This window comes from Pinus tabuliformis, chromosome 3_2 (assembly GCF_031772625.1).
Source record: "Pinus tabuliformis cultivar Carrire ecotype Pingquan chromosome 3_2, CPIR1, whole genome shotgun sequence".
NCBI lineage: Eukaryota > Viridiplantae > Streptophyta > Pinopsida > Pinales > Pinaceae > Pinus > Pinus tabuliformis.
In genome coordinates this window covers 58113887-58121972 of record NC_142302.1, presented here as the reverse complement: position 1 = coordinate 58121972, position 8086 = coordinate 58113887, and the positions used below count along the sequence as shown (strand labels likewise).

Sequence of the window (8086 nt, the reverse complement as noted above, 5' to 3'; positions counted from 1 at the left end):
GATTCTTTTGACGGATTTCGGTGGGTTTTTCAAGCTTCGAGATTAAGTTTCTTCAGGCATTGATGCAGTACCAGGTTTTTCTGTGCCTGAGGCTTTGAGGCTGTGAAAGACAAAAGAGGGATGCAACTATCTCCGCTCTCTGCTCGGCAAACACCATAGTTTTATCATCACAATGTTGATATGTCATATGTCGTATTGGGCTTGCAATCTTTTCTTTCTAGACAATACTGTATGATGCGAACTTTTTTGAGTGTGATTTTCCCAAACAGACACTTTTTGGAATTTTATTGTATGGAAATCGATCTCATGGCTGCTCTATTGTGCCTGCACACTTTATCAACTCTTATACAATTCCTCCAATTTTATTTTTGTTTTCCATTTCAAATGGTTCATTGTGTTCAATCAGATATTTGAGTTTTGTGCTACAAAATTTACAGCGGTCAAATGGGTCATTGTGTTTGCTCAAAATGCATAGGCTTGTGCTAAAGAATTTCAGTGTTAAAAGGGTTTGAGGTTGGACCTAACTTTTTAATAGGGTGAAGGGAATTCAGATGGATCTGATTTCATTGAGATTGATCTCTTTTGTTAATTTTCTCAAATTCAAAGTATGAATATGGTTAGATATTGAGAAATAAAGACAAGATATTGAGAAATAAATTGTCTTTAAATGATTATTTAAATTTTAAAATATAGAAAAAACTAGTAAATAAATAAACCTAAACTTTAAAATCTAGAAAGAACTAGTAAATAGATAAAATCTAATTTTATTTTAATTTATGTAAGGACATTGTATGAATGGAATTTTGATTATGGAAGTTTGTTTTCACAAAAATTAAGCATGTTAATAAATGAATAAATTTAATATATGTTTTTGGTTTTTAAATTTAATAAGAATTTTGTGTGAAGAATTTTTTAGAACTGAATTGTGTAAAAGAAAAATGTTGACTGTAAATATATAAAAAGGGCTGGAATAGTGATTTAGTTGAATTAAATTGGATTGTTGATTTTGAGAATATTTTAAAATTGGATTAGATTAATTGTTATCGGTCAGTAAAGTTTTATGGGTAGTGATGTAGTAATTGTCAATGTTTAATTATGAATTTTGCAGTGAAGTTTTATGGGTAGTGATGTAGTAATTGTCAATGTTTAATTATGAATTTTGCAGTATGTTAGTCTCTGTTGATCAAGTTTTATGGGTAATGATACAACGATTGTCAATGCTTAGTTTTGCAGTATGTCAGTCTTGCGATTAAGTTGAGGTAAGAAGTCGTTTAGTCCCATTAAAATCAGATCCCATTAATTACAATTTAACAGTTCTAAAATTCATCTCATTCTTATTAGTTCAATGTTAAAATATTTTTAAAATTAACCATCAAAATAAAAATGACTGAATAAAACGAGCTGACAAAATTGACAATCAGTATAAAGAAGATGACACAAAAAGTTTAAGGGTTTCCTACCATCTTGTTTTTCATCAGAGGAGTAGACAAGAAGGCCGTTGGTGAAAGAATAACAGAAACAATTGTTAGTTGGATCTAACAAAACATTGGACCTATTGTACCCAATCTCACCACCAAAAGGGATGAATAAACTTAATAGATTCAGGATCCACAGTCGTTGTGCTTCCAAAGTACTTTAGAAGACAAGGGTAAGAAATATCAAGATATAAAATTAAAAAGAACAAATTGGAATAACATTCTGCAACGATTATTTTAATGTGATATTTTGATTGGATAACATAGCAGAAAATGATTGATCCCAACTTGGCAAGGTCACAAAAAGGGCCAAGTAAATCATATGCCAGGAAATAATACTAGATTAAAGAAGATTTAATATTGTAAATTTAAGGATAAACCTCCAGCCTCCAGGAAAGAAAATCGTACATGTAGCTCTCAAAAAGGTAATAGGTACCGTAAAAATACATAAAAGAAATTTCATATCAAATACACAACATAGCATTATGAAACAACCATACATGTAAACACTAAACACTGAACATGATTCAACCAAAAAAAATAGAGATATCTGTGGAATGGAGAATTTTTACACATAATATAAAACATTATGAAACATAGCATTACGATACAGCCATACATGTGAACATGATTCAACCAAAAAAAAATGGCGAAGATAATTTTGATGCATAACATAAAACAGAAGTATCATGAGGCTTGAAAAAGAGAGAAGTGGGAAAAGGAATCATCAGGAGTTGGTTCTAGAGGTGACTAACCTGCACTTCTTTGTTAGCGTGTGTTTAGTGTTCTCCATTTTTAAACTCTATCCTTCAGTATTCATGTTTTTGTTTTTCATGTCTTCATTTTTACATCGTATCAGTGCATATGCTGATCATGCTTCCACTACAGTGGTGGTAGCAACATTAGCAACATTAACATCAATTTTTCCTTTTATCTTTTTTTTTGGATGAGTGAGCATCTATTGTTGGAAGTATTTCCAACTCATACAAGTCTGCTGCAGCTTTTTTACAAGCTATCAATGTTGCTCAAGGAAAATGGGTCATAGAGCATTGCAAGTAGCAGTAAGCACATGCCTTTACCACCACAAGATGTTGTAGAAAATGAAAGGTTAAAAGGTGAAAAGCCCATGCAACTACTGTATTGAAACTTGAAAATTCGATTGTAGTTCAAGTAAAAGGGCAAAAGAAGCATATGACAGATTGAAAACTTTCTATGAGAACAAAGATTGGCCCGTTAATTTTTCAAGCAAAAATGCTAGCAGAGAGCATGTTGGCAGATGTCATTGAGCAACTAGTAGATGCTGGGTCCAAATATGAGAAGGAATATAAAATTTTAATCCTCCCAGATAGTCCAATACATACAAAGCGAAAGAATGGATATCAAATGCAACAAATCAAAATAGGGGATTTTAGTAATAAAAATCAAGAAATTTGATTGTGAAAGTGTTTAAATTGTTTTTTTATAATTGATTCAGCGTAATTAAAAATCTTTGATACTCAAAATTTTTAAACTTGATCGCCCTAACTCAAATTTTCTATGAAATTATTTCAAAATCATACCAAAATTTATATTTTCCCAAAATCATTGTCAGAATTTCAATCGTTTTCCCCTGCGAAATTGTGGACAGTTTAGACTGGGCATTTTTTTATTTTTGCCCTTCTCACCAAGAATGTGAGCATTGTGCATGCTTTGTACTGAGTCTTACAGGAGGCAAACCTCAAGCAACCAAACCTTAATCACTGTACATAAATATAGTACGATGAATTTGCAGTGAATGCTTGGATTTATGAAGACACACTGGCAACAATGAATTTTGCCGGATTTATGAAGGCACAACAGTAACATCAAAAAATCTCAAAATTCTGTTCATAATTCTGATGATGATATTGAAACCTGCAAATTCGATTGTAGCTCAAGTAAAAGGGCAAAAGAAGCATATGAAAAATTGGAAACATTCTATGAGAACAAAGATTGGCCCGTTAATTTTTCAAGTAAAAATGCTAGCAGAGAACAACAACAGTATTGATTCTGTTGAACAGCGCAGAGTCAAATTTACCTATTAAAAATGGAAATGCAAATTGGAAGAGCGACCTCGCCTGATCAGCAATACCCGTTGTGTCTATAGATGCAAGACTGAGCCTGCCGGGATTCAGCACCGTGAGCGGGATGTCGTGTATGCTGGATGCAGTGTATGCTGGAGAGGGGTTGCAGAGGAGCTTCGACGGGAGCGCGAATGGAGCAAATGGAGTTTTGGGTGCGAGCGTTGGTTTGAAAATGCACCAGCACAACGGGTGCTAGCTCAGAGGTAGTGGGGGCTCAGAGGTGGTGGGTCCTCCATTCCCGAAAAAAGTTTGATGCGATGGGCAGGCGAGCTCCCGGAGAAATGATGGATGGCGGATGAAAGGGCATGGACATGGATGGTAAAGGGGCTTCCATGTGGTCATTTAATGCCCTATGACAGGCTTGTTAGCTATTTCTCTCTGTAGCAATTCCTGACACAGATTGGGTGCGCAATTCCTGACACAGATTGGGTGCGCAATCTTTCACGCTGTACTCACTAATAAGTGTGACCCTAACATCAAAGTCTCCAAAAACTTTAAAAAAATGAAAAAGGCAAAATAAAAAATAAAAAAACTTCAAAACCATTAATTATGAAAAATTGTTTGTACCTTTCACCCAATATCATTGTGATACACAAGAAATAAGACTCTTCACAAAAAAATATTTCATCTCCCACACAAAGTCTTATTTCTTATTTCTTGTGAGGAAAATTAATAATTTATTGCACTAACGCCCGTGCTTCACTACTCTCCATTGAGAGGAAACAGAGAGACCACTCCACACCAGCTGTGACGCCCTGCGTTCTTGTGCACGGGCGCGCGCTCACTGGGAAAAACTCTTTTTCCTTATTTTAGAAAACGAAAATTAATAAATTAATTTTAGAAAACATAGAAGAATCGTATGATTCATTCAGGCTTCGGCGATAGTGCAATTTGAAATTTGACAGTCCCGATCCTTTTGAATTTAATGTGTGAAAATGCAATACAAAAATGATAACGAGAGAGAACCCCGTCTTAGTAGATGAAGGATCTTCCTTCTCAGATTTCCTTATAACATGAGAGAGCTTTTCTCAGATTTCAGATTAGCTGCTCGTTGTTATTTGACTTAAGGTACACATGTTTCTGCACCGTATATGATTGCCATGGTATTATTTTCAATTAAACAGCTCAGTATAGACATCACACTTCTAAATTACAAAATTTATGGTAAGTATCCACCGCCGTTTAAACACATAAGCTGCAAAGAGCACATTGGACTGAACTAATCATGGACTGAAGTTCACTTTTAGTAAAATTTTACATTCCATTATCAAAATTTGGGCAGTATACTGAATAAGATCTGGTCAGATCTGGTGCGGTTCATAGTCTGCGTCGGGAGACCGAGGAGATCTAGCAGGCCATGTCCATTTACCATTTGCATTTTTTACTAGACCTTTGTTTTCTTCACGCCACCAGTGGGACGGGATATGAAGGCTATCAATCAATAAGGCACACCTCTTATTGACAAGAGCTAGATCTCTGCCTGAAGATTTGAAGGATTTGTTCACCCCAACATAGCCATCCAGTAAATGGAGATGAACCTCTAAACTATGGAAGTCGGACAGATTATGAGTGGCCTTCAAGAAGGGAGAGCTTTCGTTTTGCAGGGAAAGCTGGATGCCCACATGAAAATATGTCCAGGGAAGCCAACTGAGGAGTTTGCTCGCCAATCCCATGCTCTCGTTCATAAAAAGACCAGGGACATTCGGAACAACATCGTGCTGGTTAACCAACCTCAGAACATTCACGCCAATCTCCTCCATACGTTGGACGAACGTTGAGTTTCCTACGCGGGGAGAGGCGAAGGCAAACACTGTGACAGGAACAGGTATACGCATACTCTGCATGTTAACCGTTTCTTTGACATCATATGCACTTAACGTTGCAAGTGCAGCTCCTAAGCTGTGTCCTGTCAATGTTATGCTCAACGTCTCGTCCTTGTATTGTTGCAGCAGCCGTGTGATCTCGCCCACTACAATATTCCTGGCGCTTCTACTGCATTTTTTGGAACCCTCATCCACGCAAGTATAACAAGACAGAAATCCCTTTTCTATTCGGACATTTGGATCGCCAATTTTTTGTCCATTCACATGAGCTAGCGTAGGGGGAAGTGGAACTAATATGTCTTTAAAATTTTGCATCCATTCTTGCGCTGTTCGCGTTCCTCGCCACGCAATCACTATGTCTCGTCTTCCCAGCCTCTCTATCTCATTTGGATCCGTGCAAACAGCAATAAATCCTATCCAAACACCTTCGTCCATGGACTTTTCGCCAAAAGAGGATCGTAAGGCACCAACATTTGCGTATATAAATTTGGTTACTTGATAACCGGAATGAGGGAAACCCATTTTCTGAAAGAGAGAGCGTTTACTGTGCTTACAAGTTCCATAATATTCAGAATAGTCTCTGTCATCAAACGCGTCATAGCAAAGCTGAGCAAATTCTCCGTATCTGAGAATCTCAGCTTTCAGAATTGGATTCATGGGATCAAGCAATCCTCTCCAAGAGTTGACACCCTGGATATCTAGCCACAAATAAGCAACTTGTGGTAGCCCTGTCTGTGCGGGTTGATCACCATCTCCATTATTTGTTAGCGGGGAAGAGGGGCTCAATGGATTCTTCATCTCATGTAAAGCCCACAAATTCTTTCTAGAAAGGGGAAATGCAAATCGAACCATCGTATTTCGGAGCTTACAATTAGAATTCAGATGCAGTTTTTGGAAACAAATTGGGTAGGAGGCTGCTGTTTTTAATGGTTTTTCTTTGCGAAGGATTGTGGAGATAGAATCGAGAGACAAAGATGCAGTATTCGTCACTCAGTGTATATGTATATATAGGAGGAATCTATCAATCTTGAAATGCAGAAGTTTCAGTCAATGAGAGAGTTAGTATTCGCGGAGGCAGCCAGACTTACTATTCGTGGATTCATATTGAATCAATGAACAAAGTGAAACGTACTATATAGGAGGAATCTTTCAATCCTGAAATACAAAAGTCTTCGCGGACGCAGTCAGAATTACCATTCGCGGACTCATCTTGAATCAATGGACAAAGTCAGACCTACCAATATATACTCGGTGTATCTAGATCTATAGGAGGAATCTATCAATCAATCCTGAAATACAAAGGTATTCGCAGACGCAGTCAGAATTACTATCCGTGGACTCATCTTGAATCAATGAACAAAGTCAGACCTACCAATCTCATAAAACCATGCGCGCGATTGTCTGCTTTTGACTTACCGCATTGTGAAATATTGCCAAATCTTAGAGTCGAGAGCATAGAGAAACCGTGATTACTTATCGCATTGTGGAATATTGTCAAATCTTAGAGTCGAGAGCATAGAGAAACCGTGATTACTCATCGCATTGTGAAATATTGTCAAATCTTAGAGTCCAGAGCATAGAGAACCCGTGATTGCTTATCGCGTTGTGGAATATTGTCAAATCTTAGAGTCCAGTGAATAGAGAAACCGTTATTACGGGTTATTTGCAATTCACTTTCTTTGACATCTAATGAGTTGGAATTTCCTGGTTTCGCTTTTACGCAGTGTGTTTAAACTTCGTAATCCTTTCACTGATAAGCTGCATACATTTACTCAGGTCTCCAATGTTATCATTTTGGAATAAGTGTGTTGCTCCGAACAAGACGGTTATTATTAATTTAATTTATTAATTTAATACTAACCATTTTTGGCACATTATTATTTGTTAATAATTATTTTAACAAAAATATTATAATTATTAATACTTAATAATTAATTATGATGTTATTAAATTATTATTATAATCATTTTAAAATAATTATTGTTATTATTAATTATTATTATTATTATTTAATTAAATTCAATATTATTACTAATTAATTGTTATTATTATTATTATTTATTTAAAACATAAATATTATTTTTCCCATAATTTATATTATTTATTGTTATTATTTTATTGTGAATAATAACCATAGTAACAATAATATTTTTTGTATTCAAGCTTGTGTGATCCATAATGAATTAAACAAAGTCACATTAGAGAAGTTTTTGGCTGACGCGTTTCGAACCAACAAGTGTGGTTCATCATCAGGACCAGTTAAAGAGGCAGACCATGACAAAGGCTTAAATAGAGAGCAATGTAGAGACATAATTTCAAGATCCAAAACTTTTCTCACCCTCATGTGATTTCTACGAAAAGCCTTGTTTAAAACAATAATATTATTAATTTAATATTAATTAATTAATTATTATTAAATAACATTAACAATTAATTAAATAATAATAATAATTTATTTATTTATTTTTAATTAATATTAATTAATTAATTTTTTATTATTATTATGTATTAAAAATATAAAATAATTTCTTTTTTAATTTATATTTATTATTGTTAATTGATTAAACTCAAGAGATTTGTATTAAACCCAAGGGAATAATATTACCACCAAGGGATTAATATTACAAACGCTAACACAAATATTGTAAACGCTTTTCATTTTGAGACAATCTTTGTGACAATGTGA

General features: G+C 34.9%; 1 pseudogene; it reads right to left on the bottom strand.

The window, feature by feature from the left end:
• Nucleotides 1–4878: 4878 nt before the first annotated feature.
• LOC149179796 (phospholipase A1-Igamma1, chloroplastic pseudogene) lies at nt 4879–6252 on the bottom strand (annotated as a pseudogene).
• Between the last annotated feature and the right edge of the window lie 1834 nt (nt 6253–8086).